Source organism: Mirounga angustirostris, unplaced genomic scaffold, assembly GCF_029215605.1.
Source record: "Mirounga angustirostris isolate CCGP_5_RB_7025 unplaced genomic scaffold, mMirAng1.0.hap1 SCAF_9, whole genome shotgun sequence".
Taxonomy (NCBI): Eukaryota; Metazoa; Chordata; class Mammalia; order Carnivora; family Phocidae; genus Mirounga; species Mirounga angustirostris.
This window is the reverse complement of record NW_026991717.1, coordinates 7,043,741-7,061,574: the sequence shown is the minus strand read 5'-3', so window position 1 is coordinate 7,061,574 and position 17,834 is coordinate 7,043,741. Positions and strand designations below refer to the sequence as shown.

Below are 17,834 nucleotides of genomic sequence, written 5' to 3'. Positions count from 1 at the left end.
TTCATCCCACTTCTTTGTCTGAGAGACAAGATGCTGTTTCCCCCTGAGGGGCTCTGGTCACCACCATGTCAGTGCTGTCCAAAATGCTCCGAAACTTGGAGACCTGACCGGGAGAAACCAACAGATTCAGGTAGAACAGCGGTGAAGCTGAGAACTGCCCAGCAGTGGAACAGCTTAGCCGCAGCTCCTGGGCACCAGTGGGTGGAGTGGGGACCACACCCTCCCCAGGCTTTACTGGCCGGTGCAGAGAACGGACAAGGGAATGTACCCGGCCAGGGCCAGTCCTGCCCCCTAGGAGATGGCCAGCAAAAAACCCACACAATTCCAGAGTCATCACCCCTGGGAAACGGAACCACTTCTATACCTTTTAATCAAGAAAAAGCCTAGTCTATTATCTCTGTAATGGGCAGTCCACAAAGACCCCACTTCTTGCTCTTCTTCATTCAGTCCACGCCCAGAGAGGGAGTCAAGCGGCTTCTACCACACTGACCGAGGCCACTAAATCTTAGCGTCAAGCCCCACCAGCTTCCTTCATAAGGACCCTGAAAGCCACCAACCAGCCTGGGTCCCCCCCAAAACAGCTGTGGCTAAACCAGCAGCTTGTGTAGCAGAGAGAGCCTGACTTTGGGTTTGAATTCAGACCCCGCCTTGAGGAGGTTAACTCCACCACTCTGAGCCTCTGTTTTCACATCTTTGGGGGGTGGGGGAATCCTAATATTTACCTCATTGGGCCTTTAGGGAAATTAAGAGAGATATTAATGTATGTTAAGCAACCAGCTCACGAAGGTGTCCAAACGCTGTTGGTTCTTATTCTTTTGACTGGAAAAAAATTATTAAGGAGGGTGGTCTCTGGAGCTACAGAAGTACTGGAGAATTCCTGCTTCGTTTTGAGATGTCCTTGGTCTCCCCGGGACTTTGAAGACCCTCAGCCTTTGTCCCTGAGACTGGCTCCCAGTCCCCAGCATGCCTCCCCGCTGCCCCCTAATCTCCTTCTCTCGCCGTCCTCCCTGCCGTCCCAGGGCACCCCACCCCCCAAAACTTTCAGCCAGTTCCTCCTGGGGGTCCTTCCAAATCGTGGCCCGGGAGCAGGGGGCGCACCCTGCCCTCTCGCTTCCCGCCGCGCGTCGGCTGCACAGCCCGCGCCGGGCGCCGGGGAGCTCCGTCCCGCCACCGCAGGCGCGGGTGCGGGCGCGGGTGCCGGCGCGGGTGCGGGTGCGGGCACAGCCCTCCGGGGCCCCTCGGACTGCGGAGCCGCCGACCGCATTGCAGCCCTTTCCGCGCCGCTGCCTCCCGCGGGCCCCGGGGCTGCCGGCTCCTCTCGCGCCCTGCGCCCCGGGCGGCTTCCCCAGCGGCGCGCCGGTCCGGAGCCGGGGTCCAGCGCGCTCCAGACGCCTCCGCCCTCCCCTCCCCTCCCCTCCCCCCCCGCCGGCCGCCCCTCGGGTCCCCCGGGGGTGGGGTTTCCCTCCGCGCCCGCCCGCGTCCCCCCGCCCCCCGGCCCTCCCCTCCCCCGCCCGCCCCTATGTATATGTCACCACGCGCCATGCCCGCCCGCCCGCCCACCTACCTCCCAGCCGCTCCAGAGGGGGCTCGCAGAGCTGAGGACGCGCGCCGCGCCGCTCAAGGTCTCTCTCTCCGCGCGCTCGCCGGCCGGCATCTGACGCGGGTGCCAGGGGCTCCGGGCACCTTGCAGTGGCCCTTCCCTCGGCCAGCCGGGACTCCGCAACCCAGCCGCCGCCGCCGCGGCCACCGCCTGAGGGGACCTGCGGACAGGACGCGGGCAGGAGGAGGGGTGCGCAGCGCGCGCGCAGAGCGTCTCCCCCGCTGCGCCGCGAGACCCGGGCCTCGCGGCCCCAGAAGCCCCCGGCCGCCTCGCCAGGTGTGTGGCCCTGAAGTTCTTGCGGAAGGGAGTCCAACTCTTCAAGGTAACTGTCTCCTTCCCTCCAGGGAGAGGCTTTCCCGGGGTCCCCGGGCCAGCCAGCAGCGGTGTGGCGGCTGTCCCGCTCCGTGCCGGGGGCTGCGCTGCCTCGGTCTCCCCTGTGCGGGGAGGCGTGTGCTGGGGCTTCCTGGCCGCTGCGTCCGCCGTGGAGTTGAGCAAACTTTCAGGCTGGGCGGACGCCCCGTGAATGGGGCAAAGGGACACGTGACGAGGGGCTCTTGTCTGCTGGTCCCCTGAAATTAAGGAACAGCGAGCAGGGAGCTTTTACTCCCGACTCCCGTGGGTTTTCAAGTCCGAGGGTCTGGAACGAGCCACGGTGGACAGACTAGCAGCTTCAGAGTCGGGGAAATGTGGGTTCAGATCCCCTGTGCTACTTTTGAGCTGGAGGAGTTGCTTCATGGTTCTGAGCCTTGGCCTGGGCTGTCAGTGGGAAGGAGGAGGCTCTTTGGCAGGGTGGCTGAGCACGGGCAGTGTGTCAGGTACAGGGCAGGTGCCCAAGCAGAGGCTGAGAGAACCCATTGGTCCCACTTCCTTGGCCATTTGGCCTACTCCAGGAGCCACAGGGATGGGAAGAAGCTGGGGGTGGGAGGGACTGGCAGAACCCAGGACAGGGCCACTGAGCTGTCAGCAAGGGAGACAAACTCCGAACATGCCACTAAGCAGGGGCATCTCTCAAGGAAGAGGAAGGGAAATGAAGACACATGACCAGGGACAGTTTTGCCGTCTCTGGGTTCCCCTGCAGTTGAAGCCAATGATGATGGTGGAACCTTTCAAACCCCTGGACCTGGGGTTGGGTGGATGGTTGTCTTGTTAACTGAACCTAAACCAGAGCAAACTGGGCGGGGGCGGGGGGCTGTCTCCTGTTGGAAGACTCCAACCCAAACTTTTTCATCATTCTACTCCTTGCAGTCGTGAGCAAGGTTCTGATAGGATTCTTCTAGGGTCTCACCGCTAAGGAGCCCAGGTCCCAGCATTTTGCTTGGTGCGTAAATTCCAATTCTGTCGGGGTGGGCTGCCAGGAGGAAAGGAAGGAGGATGCAAAGCTGAATGGGTTAGTGTGGTGGTTCAGGTCTGGGACACTGCGGTGGGTGGGTATCTGACAGTTTGGGGGAACCCTGGACCTTGGAAACGCGTTCGAAAGAAAGTGAATCCAGAAAAGTGTGATGACTTTCTAAAGGTCACACGTGACTTAGGGGAAGGGCAGGACTAGAATCTGGATGTTCTGAGGCCCCAGTCGGTTGCTCGTCCTGATTTAAAGAATCCAGAAGTCTGGTCTCCAGTCCTTTTTCCTTCCTTGCCTTTGGGTTGCTAAGGGGAAGATCGGCTGTGCCCCCGGGCAGGGCTGCTTTGGAGGTGCTTTGAAGATCAGTGTAGGAGCATTGGCCTGTCCATCATTGAGCCTGGAAGAGGCTGCCCAGGAATGGAAGGGCAATCAGGGAGAAACCCCAAGGCCATGGGGGAGAAAACGCAGAGGAGGGGGTGCCCCTAAGCCAAAAGCAAAGATCCCTCCAATTTAAAAAGTTCTGGATGAAGGAATTATGAAAAGGAAGAAAATATCTCTCAGAGAAATGCTGGAATTTTTCAGGTTTCAAGTTGGGTTTAAATGTGATGCGTCTATGTGCAGTTTCTAGCACGTCCCTGGTACCTTCATTCATTCTCCAGTAACTACTGAGCGCCACCTAGTAACTCTGTGCTCCGTGCTGGCCCATCGCTGGTCCTCAACACACAGTAGCTGTGGTGACGCAAGCAAGTACTCCATAACTGATATTGTTTATTATTATTGTGACTAATTTTAATACTAAGTAGATATTTTTCTTTTGCTAGAATTTTCCATGAAAATCATACTCCAATTGGGATTCTTACTTTATTATTTGAAAGCCCTCTGGTCAATATAGGAGTAAAGAATCCAGAGGGGAAAAGGGAGTCTCTGTGAGCTTGAGTGGGGAGACTCCATGCCCCTTCTCAAACCCACGCGTACACTTTGCCCCTTCTCCCACACACCCACATCCCAAGCAGCCTGCACCCCTGCATGCCGAGTGGGGCACCCTCCATGCCCCCATGCCCAGAACAGACTGAGAGGGAGCTCCAAGAGAGCCCTGACTCTGGGGCGCCTGGGTGGCTCAGTCGGTTAAGCGACTGCCTTCGGCTCAGGTCATGATCCTGGAGTCCTGGGATCGAGTCCCGCATCGGGCTCCCTGCTCGGCAGGGAGTCTGCTTCTCCCTCTGACCCTCCTCCCTCTCATGCTCTCTGTCTCTCATTCTCTCTCTCTCAAATAAAGAAATAAAATCTTGGGCGCCTGGGTGGCTCAGTTGGTTAAGCGACTGCCTTCGGCTCAGGTCATGATCCTGGAGTCCCAGGATCGAGTCCCGCATCAGGTTCCCTGCTCGGCAGGGAGTCTGCTTCTCCCTCTGACCCTCCTCCCTCTCATGCTCTCTGTCTCTCATTCTCTCTCTCTCAAATAAATAAATAAAATCTTTAAAAAAAAAAAAAAAGGAGAGAGCCCTGACTCCTGCGATGGTGGGGGCCTGCCTGGCAGGGCAGACCCGGGTTCGAATCCCAACTTGGCCACTTACTGGCTATATGATTTTGAAGAGGTCCTTGTCTGGCTGTCAGCAGGCACCAGAAACCTTAATTCCTCTCCTCTGGCAGCTTCTAGGCCCCCTTGGGGTCACAAACTGTAAGTTCAGGAGAGTCCTAATTGAGACGATTCTGTAATAGTAAAAGACTGTGTGTCCCAACTTTTCATGTGGTTTTTTCATGATGCCTCCTAGAACCTGTCCCTCCCAAGCCCCTTCTTGTTGGGCAAGAGGAGGGCCTCAGCTGAGCCGGGGGAGGCCCACGGGCCTCTGCTTGGAGCTTCACTCTTAGTCTCTCTCTGATCCTGCAGGGACATCTAGCACAGAACATGTCCATCTGCAGGTTGTAAAACCAATTTAAGGGAGTGTAATGACATAGGAAAGAGTAATTTCATAGTGCCTCCCATGTAGGAAAGGTAAGTATTGTTTCCGGAAACTTTTATTTCTGTTATATATTTGGCAATCCTAAATAAGTGTATATGTGGTTATAATATATAGGTATATACACAATATATACAAATTTGATGTTTATAGGATGAATTTCTTACTGCCGGTTGTGGTCAAAAAAGTCTGAAAGACACTGATCCTGATAATGTTTCTGTCTCTGAGAAATTCCTGCTTCATGGCTCTAGCTGGCAGGTGCCGGGGCTTCCTTGCTGCCCGTGTGCTAACACCTGGACTGGACCCATAAGCGTCTTGGGAGTGGGGGCAGTGAGGGGTGGAAACTGGGGGTGGGAGTGAAAGGCAAGTTCAAGGAAGAGGACCCAGACTCTGAGAGGAAGCAATGCATGGAGGACAGGCCTGCTTGCGAGTGGAGCAGGAGGGGTGACAGGGCCAATGGGCTGCCCTGGGAAAGGGGGTCTCTGGGTGGGAACATCTTTTTTTTTTTTTTTTAAGATTTTATTTATTTATTTATTTTTAAAGAGAGAGTGTGCGAGTGAGCAGGGGAGGAGCAGAGGGAGAGGGACAAGCAGACTCTGTGCTGAGCACAGAGCCTGACTCGGGGCTTGATTCCACAACCCTGAGATCATGACCTGAGCTGAAATCAAGAGTCAGATGCCCACCTGACTGAGCCACCCAGGCGCCCCTATGGGGGCGCGGGTATCTTGAAATAAGAGCCATCCTCTTCTGCTATCACCAGGCCAGCTTCTTGGCCATGCTGTGGGCTTGATGGGAGCTTCACGGCTACCCTCCTTCCTTGAGAAAGCTCTGTTCTATCGGGTGGAAGGAGGCTATGGCACCTCCCCTGGCTGCTCTCCTTCCCCCAGACCCGATAGGACACCCCTATCCCTGAGAGGAGGTCTGGGCCCCTGGGAGTGGTTGAAAAATGGAGTCAACGTTGCAGGGGAGGAGCCGCTGGGGGATGCGGGGCAGGGGCAGGGTTAGAGAGGGAGAGCGGGAGTGAGGCAGAGGCAGGACCAGAGAGAGGGGGAATTTGTAGGGAAAACGGTTCCTTTTTTCAAAAGTTGAATCCAGGGCAAGAACGGAAACAGTGGAGTTTACTTTTAAAAACTCAGAGCCTCCTTGTAAGCGGCTGTGTGTGTGTGTGTGTGTGTGTGTGTCCCCTTGCATGTGCTCACACTAGGAGGGCGGGCCCTGCAGGCCAGCCTGGGCTTGTGAGAGGCGACTTTTCTCCCTCTCAATGGCCTTACAGTGTATCCTAAAGAAGCTTTTTGTTGAACTCATGAATGGGTGGATTTGGGGTGTGGGATGCTGGCCATCACGATTTGGATATTTGGTTACCTTTGAGGTTACATGTTTTCCCTTTTAAGACACACACCCAGAAAAGGAGCCACCTCTCCTGCATCGGGTCGCTTTTGGGGTGGGAGGCCTTGCTCGTCTCTGTGATTGATTTGGCTTGAGGGGCAAGGGTCCGAAGGAGAAACTGAGGACCGGGCAGATGTGTAACGTCCAGCCTGGCCGACAGCCCCTCCTCAGCCCCGGACTCTGGGACTCCGAGGTGGAACATGGCAGTTCCCAGACCATGGATGTCCAGGGAGCTTCGGGGCCTGTGGTGACCCTCATGTAAGAGATCACAAAGGGAATGGAGGCCCAGAAGGGGGAAAGTGCGTGCCCCAGGCCGGCCCAGAGCAGACCAGTGAGGATCTGGACGGGAACCTAGGCCTTTAGGCCCTCATCCTGACACATACCACATCCACGGAAAGCATTCATTCATTCTTCCTGCAGCACCCGCTACAGGCACTTCACTAGGTGTGTTTAAACAATTCACTCTCCCTGCCCTCCAGCTACTCATGGTCTATTGAGGAAGACAGGTTATACTCAACTTGACCCTGACCCCGCATTCCTATAAAGCAGCGGCTCTCAACTGGGGAGCTCTTTTGCTCCCTGGGGAACATTTGGCCTTATGTGGAGAGATTTTTTTGTTGTCACCATGGGGAAGGGGTGAAAGTACCAGCGTCCGGTGGGTAGAGACCAGGGATGCTAGTAAGCATCTGAAAATGCCCAGGACAGTACTTTCCTCCTACCAGTAGAGAATGATCCAGCCCAAGATGTCAGAGTGCCAAGATCGAGAAGTCCTGCTCCAGATCTTCATTTAGTTATGGGGCCAGAGCATGCTGTGTGCACCAGCAAGAAGACTGGGGGTGGGAGGGCAAGAAGGGAGGGTCTGGCAGGCGGTGAAGAGCAGACGAAAAAAAAGAAAACAAGAAGCCAGGCCCCAGTGGTAAAGCAGAAAGAACGGGGACTTTGGCAGCCCCGATGTAGGTTGAAATCCCAGCTGTGTGCCCTTGGGCAAGTCACTTATCCTCTCTGAGCCTCACTTTCCACATCTGTGAAATGAGGTTCATCTGATGGTTGAGGGAGTTCGAGATAAAGCGAGTAAGAGACTTGGCACAAAGTAGACCTACAGTAAAATAGTAACTGCTATTATTGTCTTGGAGGCTTTTCGAGGTACCACTCTGGAAAATCACAGCATCAGCAGGTGTGGACGTGTGATCGCGAGACCAAAGAAGGTTGCTGTTCAGGGCACGATTAGCACCGTAATGCATTCTGGTTGGGGGGTGGCATGTGGGTCAGCACTTCCCCCACACACACACAGCTCCCAGCAAGGGGGAGGGCGTTTGGTCCAGTGAGAACGCATCCTACAGTATGGGCGGTGGGAGAAGTGCTGGGCTTGCAGTCGCTTGAACTGGGCACTGCCTGGCTGCATGATGTGGGCAAATTCCTTTGTCTCCCTGAGACTCGGTTTTCTTCTCTGTAAAATGGACATCCTAACGCCTGCCTTCACAGAGCAAGATCCAGGGAGAAATTACGTCTGGGAAGGTGCCTGGGGGGTGGGGGGAAGCACCTATGAGGCCTAAGCAGGAATCTTTTGTATCTGGTGTGCCGCCTGATCGAATGCCTGGCACACACACAGGCAGGCTGGTTGAATGAATGAATGAGCAACCTTCCACTGTGAGTTCCTTTCAATGCTTGAGGAGAGCAGATCCAACAATAGTCAGATGGCCTGTCCTTTCTTGGCCACTCCTCCATCCCAAGCCAGCTGGAAGAAGCCGGGACCTCCATCTAGTTCCCGGTGGGCGCCAGGCTCAGGTTACAGCCCTGATAGCAGCGCCCTCTAGAGGGTACTGCGGTCATGGCAGTTGAGTTGTGCGAACCCGAAGGGAGCCCTCCCTATGGCCTTTGCTAGACCACACGGAGTTGAACTTACTATATATTAAGGCCTCACTGAAAGTCCGGAGCCAAAGGAGTGGATTTGGGAATTGCCAAGCTTCCCTGAGCCTCTGTTTCTCAGAGTCATGAAGCATTAGCTCCGAAAGGGACCCAGGGGACTAAATCACCCGCCTCCTTCATTACACAGATGAGGCACCTGAGTCCCAGAGAGGGGGTTCAGGCTGCTCTCAGCCGAGCCGCAGCTCCCATCAGGGCTGCTGAGGCTCCTCCCTCCACATCACATGTCATATTCAAACCAGTAAAAGGAGGCGCCTGATCACAGAAACACCATGCCATCCCATAAGAACCCAACTGTGGACAGACTTCATCCTGGGGCCACCCACTGTCTACCCTTGGGCCACCCTCTGACTCTGTGTCTCCAGGGTCCTTGCTCGTTCCCGGGGTTGCTCAGGGTAAGAAAGCCCTTATAAGAGAAAAGTCCAGGGCAAGGGGGAGCCCAGCCTCCCATCTCCCTCAAAACACCTGGGCTTTCTTATCCCAGCCTCCACCCTTGGTCATAGGGAGGGGGTTTTCCCCAACCAAACCTGGACCTTGGCCTGACCTCCCCCTTCAGGTGTCCCCCCCCCCCGCCGCCGCCCCAACCAAACCGCCCTCACTTTGACCTATCAAGCGGCTCGGGGGAACACCTGGATTTTAGGATGACTCAGGAATGTGGTGGATGTTTGTCAGCTTGGCAAGACACTGAAAAAGGGACCCGGATGCCATCATCGGAAGTAACCTCTGTCCCTAGAATCACAAAGCATTGGAGGAGCTTTGGAAAAACAAATATGCCTAAATCCTAATGTACCCCCAGAGATTATGCTTGGGGGGGAGGGTAGGAATCTGTGCTTTTCAAATGCACCCAAGGTGATTCCAATGCAGCCCAGTTTCTGAACTCTTAGTGTAAAGCCCCAAACAGTTTGGGTGCCTTTGGTTCTCAGCCGCTTTCTTGTAGCCCTGCCTCTTGGGGTCACCTGCCCTCCCCTCCCTGCAGGCAGAACTACAGCCTCTGCCTCCAGTTTGTCCTTTAAGAGAATGAGAAGGTCAGAGCCTGCTTCTCTGTCTCCTCCCTCCTGCCTGAGACAGGGGCCCTGCTTCCTTACCATAGTTGTCCTTGACCCTGGATTAAGTACATATGTCCCTGGAGGATGAAGCTAGGCCAGGGTTCCCAAAAGTGGGTTCCCCAGAACATCTGTTTCAGGGATGGTCAATGGACATTACATGTAAAAAGGGCCTCATCGCCGAGGGTCAAACAGAACAAAATGCACCCCTGTTCTGCAGGAATTCTCAAGATGCTGACGGATATTGGAAATCTCCGAGTTTCTTAGACTGAATTTTCCAGGGAGCTCTTCTCTCCTAGAGCAGAGTGAGGGTACAGATGCTGATCTAAGCAATCAACCAGCTCTGATCCTGCAGGAATGAGGCAGCTGCACCAGAGCCCAAGGGGCAGCCCAGGGACCGGCGAAGGCTTCAACGCCTCAATCACAAACACGGTCACTGACCCAGCAAGGCCTCTCCGCCCCCAAAGCAAGGCTGGACCCACCCTCTCCTTTCCCACCTGATACCTGTCACCTTCTCTTTCCAGGCTGGCCATGCAGGATGCTCACTTAAGTTACGTTGTTTCCCGGATTGAAAAACATGGGAGGGAGGTGGAGCACTCCGCGGGGTCTGCTGGGGGCTGTGGATGGGAGTCCCCCTCCCCACCGAGGACCAGAGGCCTAACCCTGTGTGCTCTACTCACCGCGCGATTCCAGGGGGCGCCAGTCTCATGGCCATTTCTACGGCTAACCCCTGGCCCTGGGGCTGAGCAAGGAAGGGCCGTGTCTGCACGTTTGCCTCTGTCCCCTGTCCTCGTCACTACAGCCATGCGTGTCATCCCCACCCCAGCCCCACGCGGTTCAGCCAGGGGAGCTTCTTCACCCTTCTCTGGGCCATTAATTCCCCTTAAAGTAGCCTCATTCTGTGATTCCCCCTTCCTAAGCCCAACCTGCGGTGGCTTCCGCTGATCTTGCTTTGTGAATGTTTTAGCAGAGTGGGTCCCCCTGGTGTGGGGGGACCTGATCGCGTAAATTGTCTCCACACCCCGTCCCGAGAGAGGAGAGTAGTGTAGGGCTGGGAAGACCTAGCACGAGCTTAGAGCCTCACCTCCCACTGTGTCCCCTGCCCACCTGGGCCCCCCCAAATCCACTCTTCTCTCTAGGAGCCCCAGCTGCCATCTCAATGCCTTAGGGGCCCCCAGGGACTCCCACAGGGGTCAAAAAGACTCACATATGCCAAATAAGCTCCCGCAACGTTCAGTGGTTGGAAAATTGTAACTAGTCCAGCCCCTTCCTTCATAACTGCAAGTATGGTGTGGGTGATGGACCCTTAGATGATTGTGGCCATCAGTCAGGTCATTTGCACATCCCTTTTCAGCCCACTGGGGACGACAGATGCTCTCAGAAGACCTTTACCCTTGGAATGCAGCCCAGTTCTCTTCCTTGGCCTCATAGGCCCTCAAGGGCCTGTTTCCCCTTCCCCCTCAACATCCTGATTCACCTTCCCCTCACCCACCACCCTCCAGCATCTCCCACTTCATTCCCACCTTAGGGTCTTTGCCCTCCTGGTCTCTCCTGCCTGAAGCTCTTTCCCACTTGGCTTTGCAAGGTTGGCTCATTCTGGTCATTCAGGTCCAAATGTCACCTCCTCCAGGAGGCCTTTCTTGACCACCCAATTTAAAGAAGATAAGCACGCCTACCCCCGTGTCCCAGCAGCCCTGTGTTGCACTTTCTTTGTCGCTTGCCACTGTCTAAAAAGTACTGGTTGGTTGGTTTCCTTGGTGATTGTCCCCACTACAGCCCCCCCAAATCAGAAGCTGCATGGGACAGGCGCCCATCATGCAGATGATCTGTCTTGATCTTCTTCTATCTCCAACACGTAGAAAATGCTCAGCACACGGTAGGTACTCAGAAAAAGTGTGCTGACCAGACAAATGACTTTTTAGCCCAGTATTTTTCAAACTGTGTTCCAGAGAGTCTGCGGGGGTTGTCTGTGACACCCCACGGGGGCCATAGAGGTGAGTAGAGAGGGGCAGTGATTTTATGGATCCCCATGTCAGATTCGATCAGAACAACTCCACTTTTATGTCTTATGAAAGCCACTGATATGGTGCTTTCTACTCTTGTCAGAGATCAGAAAACCGAAACCTAGAAAGGAATATGTCTGGTAGAATGCTAAGCGAAAGAAGTCAGTCAGAGAAAGATGAATGCCATATGATCTCACGCCTATGTGGAATTGAAGAAACAAAACAAACAAGCAAAAAAGAAAAAAGGGGGGAAAAAAGCGAGAGAGAGGCAAACCAAGAAACAGACTCTTAACTGCAGAGAACAAACTGCTGGTTAGCAGGGGAGAGGTGGGAGGAGGGATGGGGAAATAGGGGATGGGGATTAAGGAGAGCGTTTGTTGTGATGAGCACCAGGTGTTGTACAAAAGTGTTGAATCACTGTATTGTGCACCTGAAACTAATATACCACTGTCTTTAACTATCCTGGAATTAAAATAAAATTTAAAAAACAATATGTCCGGCCTAAGGGTCTGGTACTGGATGGCGTCAGACCTGGAACTAGGACCCAACTCCCACTGAACTGGGGGCTAAAAACAGCCCCCACCTGTCCTGGCCACCTCGGGCAGCCCCATCTCACCCTGGCCATGGCTCAGGGACTCTGTAGTGTCAGAATGGCCACCACCTGAGGCAACTCGGGCTCTGACACCAATGGGACCCAGCTGAGGAGAGACATGGCCGCTCTCCATATGCCAATACCCTCTTCCCAGCTTCCCCTAGTTCATGATGCCTCGAGCATCAAGGGGGAGCAGCTGCTTTTAGGAATAAATTTATATTTTTAGGTTCTACCACCTTTGAGCCTCAAGTTCTATCACTAGGCTACCCAACATGGACCGTGGGCCTTCTGTCATCTTGTTTCCTTTACTTTTTTTCAAGCTGTGGGGTCCCGGCACTCCCTACGGCATGGAGGAAGCGGGCCAGACACCGGGGTTAGGACAGAGAACAAGACGTGGTTTCCAGGGCCTGGCAGAGCTCAGGATCTTCATGACTCTGCAGACCTCAGTGGGCAACCCTTCTCCACTTTCACCATCCATACTGAACAGCATCTCCCCTCCAGTTTGCCTGTGTGCCTGTCCTCTCAGATTCCCCCACTGGAGGCCTCCCTGGAGCCTCGGGCCCCATCCTGTCTTTTGTGATGGAGGGTTCAGCCCATGCTTGCCTGTGTTTTATTCCCTGCCCCCTTCCTGATGCCATTGTAGCGCTTGGACTCATAAAAGAATCCATCAGGCCCTTGTCCTGTAGGAATGGGAGTCAGGTGGATGGGCTCCCAATTCACCAGCCCTGTGACCTTGCTAGAGTTGATTAGTCTTGCATGCCTCAGTTTCCATATCTGTAAATCAGGCATAATGTCTCTGACCTCGTGAGTTTGTGGACATCCTCACGTGTTGAGGATAAAATAACTTCGCTAAACCAAGGTACCTGGTGCAGAGCAAATGCCCTCCAAGCCGTTAACAGCTGTTAATCATGAATATCCCCAGGGCATTCCCGGTATCTGAGAACCTGACCTTTTGTAGAGATGGGTTGGGTGGTCACGTGACTACCTCTTCTTGCCCAACCTGCCGTTCCTCACTGCTTTACTGAGCACTGAGGCTCTTAAGGCAGCCGTGCAAGCTTGGAGCGCAGAGGGACGTGGATCGCAAGAAGAGCCTTATGCTTTCTGCCACCTGGAAGCTAGCTGCGGAACAGGGCAGACAGCAGGTAGCTGCAGCAAGCCCTGTTGTACCAAGGGCCCCCCGCGGGACAATTCCAGGGGGTGCCATTCTATTACCTTCCATGTGTAGACTGCCCCCCTGGGGTGGTACAGGGCACAGCTGATTGCAGCTTTACCCATCAGCCCTGATCGTACCCCATTCCTTCAGCCACCCCTTGGGACTGCACCACACCCACAAAGGATGGACCAGCAAGAAATTCCTTTTCGGGTGTTCTACCTGCTCCCAGCTTGGCCATGCTTTCAGGAGGCGGGCTGGGGAGGGGGGAGCTGGTGCAGGACCAGGAGCTGCCTCTGCTTCCCTACCCCTCAATCTCCTGCTCTGTGCCCTGTCCTTCCCTCCTGGGACTGGGGAGCCGGGAAGTCTAACTGTCCCAAAAGAAACTTCAATGGTTCTGAGCAAGTGAAGGCAGCTGAACAGCCTGAGTTGTGCCTCTGTTGAAACCTCAGCGTTTCTTGGTCCTACGGGGACCCTAGGAGAAAAGATGCTCTGAGTCCAGACAGGCCAGAAACCTCAGAGAAACGTTCACTGCTGGGTTTTTGTTAATAAAAGACAGAATCCAGACAGGATCTGGGCTATGTTTCTCCCTTCTCCTGGCTCCCTAGAAATACAGAGAGCCACCATCGTTAATCAGTGAGCACGGAAAGGGAGATGGAAGTGCCTGATGTGGCATGAGCATCAAGGGGCCAAACCAAGGGAGTCACAAAGATCAAGTTCAAAGGGCAGCAGAGAAAGATCTAGAAAAATCCATCAAGAACAATCCCAGGGCACCTGGCTGGCTCAGTCGGTAGAGCCTGCGACTTTTTTTTTTTTTTTTTTTTTGATGTAGTGTTCCATGATTCATTCTTTGTGTATAACACCCAGTGCTCCATGTAGAACGTGCCCTCTTTAACACCCATCACCAGGCTAACCCATCCTCCCACCCCCCTCCCCTCTAGAACCCTCAGTTTGTTTTTCAGAGTCCATCGTCTCTCATGGTTCGTCTCCCCCTTCGATTTCCCCCCCTTCATTCTTCCCCTCCTGCTATCTTCTTCTTTTTTTTTTTAACATATATTGTATTATTTGTTTCAGAGGTACAGGTCTGTGATTCAACAGTCTTGCACAATTCACAGCACTTACCAGAGCACATACCCTCCCCAACCTCTATCACCCAGCCACCCCAGCCCTCCCACCCCCCACCACTCCATCAACCCTCAGTTTGTTTCCTGAGATTAAGAATTCCTCATATCAGTGAGGTCATATGATACATGTCTTTCTCTGATTGACTTACTTCGCTCAGCATAACACCCTCCAGTTCTATCCACGGCATTGCAAATGGCAAGAACTCATTCCTTTTGATGGCTGCATAATATATTCCATTGTATATATATACCACATCCTCTTTATCCATTCTTCTGTTGATGGACATCTTGGCTCTTTCCACCGCTTGAGCCTGCAACTCTTAATCTCGGAGTTGTGAGTTTGAGCCCCACATTGGGTGTAGAGATTTTAAGATTAAAATCTTAAAAAAAAAAAAAAAAAAGAACAATCCCAAGGCAGGACACGTCTCCACTAAGAAAAGAAAGGCAGGAGAGATTTAGATTAGACATGAGAAATAATTTTCTAAAGAAATTTAAATCATCCTGGGCACCTGGGTGGCTCAGTCAGTTAAGCATCTGCATTTGGCTCAGGTCATGATCTCAGGGTCCTGGAATCGAATCCCACATTGGGCTCCCTGCTCAGCGGGGAGCCTGCTTCTCCCTCTCCCCCTCCTCTCTGCTTGTTCTCTCTCTCTCTCTCTAACCTCAAATAAATAAATAAAATCTTTTATTTATTTATTTATTTAAATTTTATTATGTTAGTCACCATACAATACATCATTGGTTTTTGATGTGGTGATCCACGATCCATTGTTTTCGTATAACACCCAGTGCTCCATGCAGTACGTGCCCTCCTTAATACCCATCACCAGGCTAACCAATCCCCCCTCCCCCCTCCCCTCTAAAACCCTGTTTGTTTCTCAGAGTCCGTAGTCTCTCATGGTTCATCTCTCCCTCCAATTCCCTCCCCCATTTTTCCCTTCCTTCTCCTAATGTCCTCCATGCTATTCCTTATGTTCCACAAATAAGTGAAACCATATGATAATGGACTTTCTCTGCTTAACTTATTTCACTTAGCATAATCTCCTCCAGTCCCATCCATGTTGATGTAAAAGTTGGGTATTCATCCTTTCTGATGGCTGAGTAATATTCCATTGTATATATGGACCACATCTTCTTTATGCATTCATCTGTTGAAGGGCATCTCGGCTCTTTCCACAGTTTGGCTATTGCGGACATCACTGCTATGAACATTGGGTGCATATGGCCCTTCTTTTCACTACATCTGTGTCTTTGGGGTAAATACCCAGTAGTGCAATTGCTGGGTCATAGGTCAATAAAATCTTTAAAAAAATCCATCAGTCAATCATCCTGAGGTTGACTACCAAGTAAGGTTGGGCAATCTCCTTTTTTAGAAGTGTTTTTGGTCTTAGTTGTAGTAAAATAGTTACCCATTGTATTCGTTTCCTAGGGCTGCCATAACAAAGCACTACAAACTGGGGGTTTAAAATGACAGAAATGTACTGCCCCACCATTCTGGAGGCTAGAAGTCCAAAATCAAGGTCTCTTCAGGGCCATGCTCCCTCTGAAACCTGTAGGAGAGAACCCTTCCTTGCCTCTTCCCAACTTCTGGTAACAGCCGTCAGTTTTTGGCGTTCCTGGGCCAGCAGCTGTCTGACTATGATCTCTGCCTCCGTGATCTCATGACGTTCTCCGTGCATGCCTGGGTCTTCACACCTGTTCACACTTCTTATGAAGACACCACTCATCCTGGAATAAGGGCCCATCCTAATGACCTCACCTTGACGTGATTACATCTGCAAAGACCCTGTTTCCAGATAAGGTCACATTTGCAGGTCCTGGGGGTTAGGGCTTCAATATATCCTTTTTTGGGGGGTGAGGAACTCAATTCAACCCATGACACCCTTCATTGACTTGCAACCATATTTTGGACCCATGCTTCGTCTCTGAAATGTACAGGAAGTTCTATCAAGTTAAATAAACGACGTGTTCTCTGATTGGTCAGTGGCTTTTATGCTTACCAGAGACTGGGCGTGTTGAGTAGAAAGGATACAAATGTTGTCTCATGACTCGAAGCTGCAAGAAGCTTGAAGTAGGTCTAATTAACCCCATTCTGTAGATGGTGAAACCCAGGCATGGCTGGTAAGTGATAGGGCCAGGGCTCGAACTCATGACTGTCTGATTCTGAAGTTCATGGTTTCCTGGCTATTTCACGTCCAGAGAGAAGGTGAATTTCTCAGATTGGACCCAGACATCTAGCGTAAGAAAGAGAAGCAAAGGGACTTGTCTCCCAGTCTGGGGCCCATCCATCAGGGTGTGTGCGCAAAGATCTGCTCATTCCAGCATTCCATGCCTATGAACCTCATGGGGGTTCCTTGGCTCACAGTCAGGACCACCTTTGGGAGAGAGTCATGAGCTGGGAAGACCTTGGACCCAGAGTCTGTTGAGCACTTAACTGTGACAGAAGAAAATTCTGTCTGTGAGCAGATTCCCAAGAGTTTTATAGTACATGGAGAACTTTCTCCTCTCCTCCACCCCCACTCCAGTCCCTTCCCCTCCCCCATCCCACCCCTCCCCCACTGGCTGGCACCTTGGTCACTGGGGAGATTATTGTCCTGAATGTAGATTTTTTTTTAAAGGATATAAAATTTCGTTTTATTTTTGGCAACTTTTCCTTTGAAACACCGTAAAGGACATCACAGGAAGCTGAGGAACTAGGAACTCTGAACACTAGACATGGAAAAATAAAAATCTACTGTAAACCTAACACCCAAAGATAACCAGAGTTAAATTTATGTACATCCTTCGAGTCTTTTCCCCCATGAATAGATACACCCAAAAATGGAATGGTGTTGCATTGCACATAACATTTTGCAGTTTGCTTTTCGTGTGAACATGTTTCCAAGTCAGTAAGCAGTTTTCCATAATTAGAATATTCCACGTGCCAGGCTCTCTACGGGACACAGCAGGGAATGCACAAGGAGGAGAGGAAGTCTGCCCTGCCCTCAAGGAGAGCCCGCAGTCCAGGTGGGAGAAAGCCATGTCTGCAATGAAAACCAAGTAGGAAGCAGAGAGTCCCAGGTCCTCATCCTGCTACCCTGCTGTCCGTGCAGCTGTGGGTGAATTTTTCCATCCGGGAAGATGGGCACAGCTGCTCCCACCAGGCTCAGATGGGTGTGAGGCTCAGCTACGGTGCAGGGGTAGTTACCGAGAGAGAGCACACTTCAGGGAGAAAGTCTGCAGACGCTCTTCTGCCTGATGCATCTGTGTCCCCCAGCAAGCCAGAGACGACAGACCCGAGTTTGCTGCTCCCAGATTAGGCCTCGGGTCCCTTGTTCCTCTCATGGTGTGAGCCTCTTGAAGAGCCAAGCATGTTTCTAGGTTTAATGGTAAGTATGGCTCATAAAACATGGCCCTGCTAACAAGCCCACTAATTCATCTGCTGCTCAGATAAAGAAATAACCCAGAAATGGGAAAAGGACCATTGTGTTTGGTTCATTTAGGGGGAGTGTGAGGGGCCCCAACATGGTGCCTTCCTAAGAAATTTTCCAGGGAAATGTTGGTCATACCCGGTTTCCCCCTTGTATGGTTTTAGAGCCCAAACCCGGGAAGATGCAGGCGGCCCAGGATGCCGAAGACAGTGTGGTACCCGGCAGGGCCCTGAGGGTACGAAGGTCTCCTTGAATATAGAAAACACTCCAAAAAAAAAAAAAAAAAAAAAAAAAAAAACAAGGAACCTG

At 52.6% G+C, this 17,834-nt stretch overlaps 1 protein-coding gene across 1 annotated transcript in view; it reads left to right on the top strand.

Annotated features, from left to right (window-relative positions):
- Window positions 1–1,568: 1,568 nt before the first annotated feature.
- Window positions 1,569–17,834, top strand: part of ACAN (aggrecan) — a 65,838-nt gene continuing 49,572 nt past the window's right edge. Inside the window, exon 1 of the mRNA XM_064569905.1 lies at window positions 1,569–1,922. The gene's annotated coding sequence lies outside the window, so the exon portion shown is untranslated. The remainder of the gene's footprint in view (window positions 1,923–17,834) is intronic.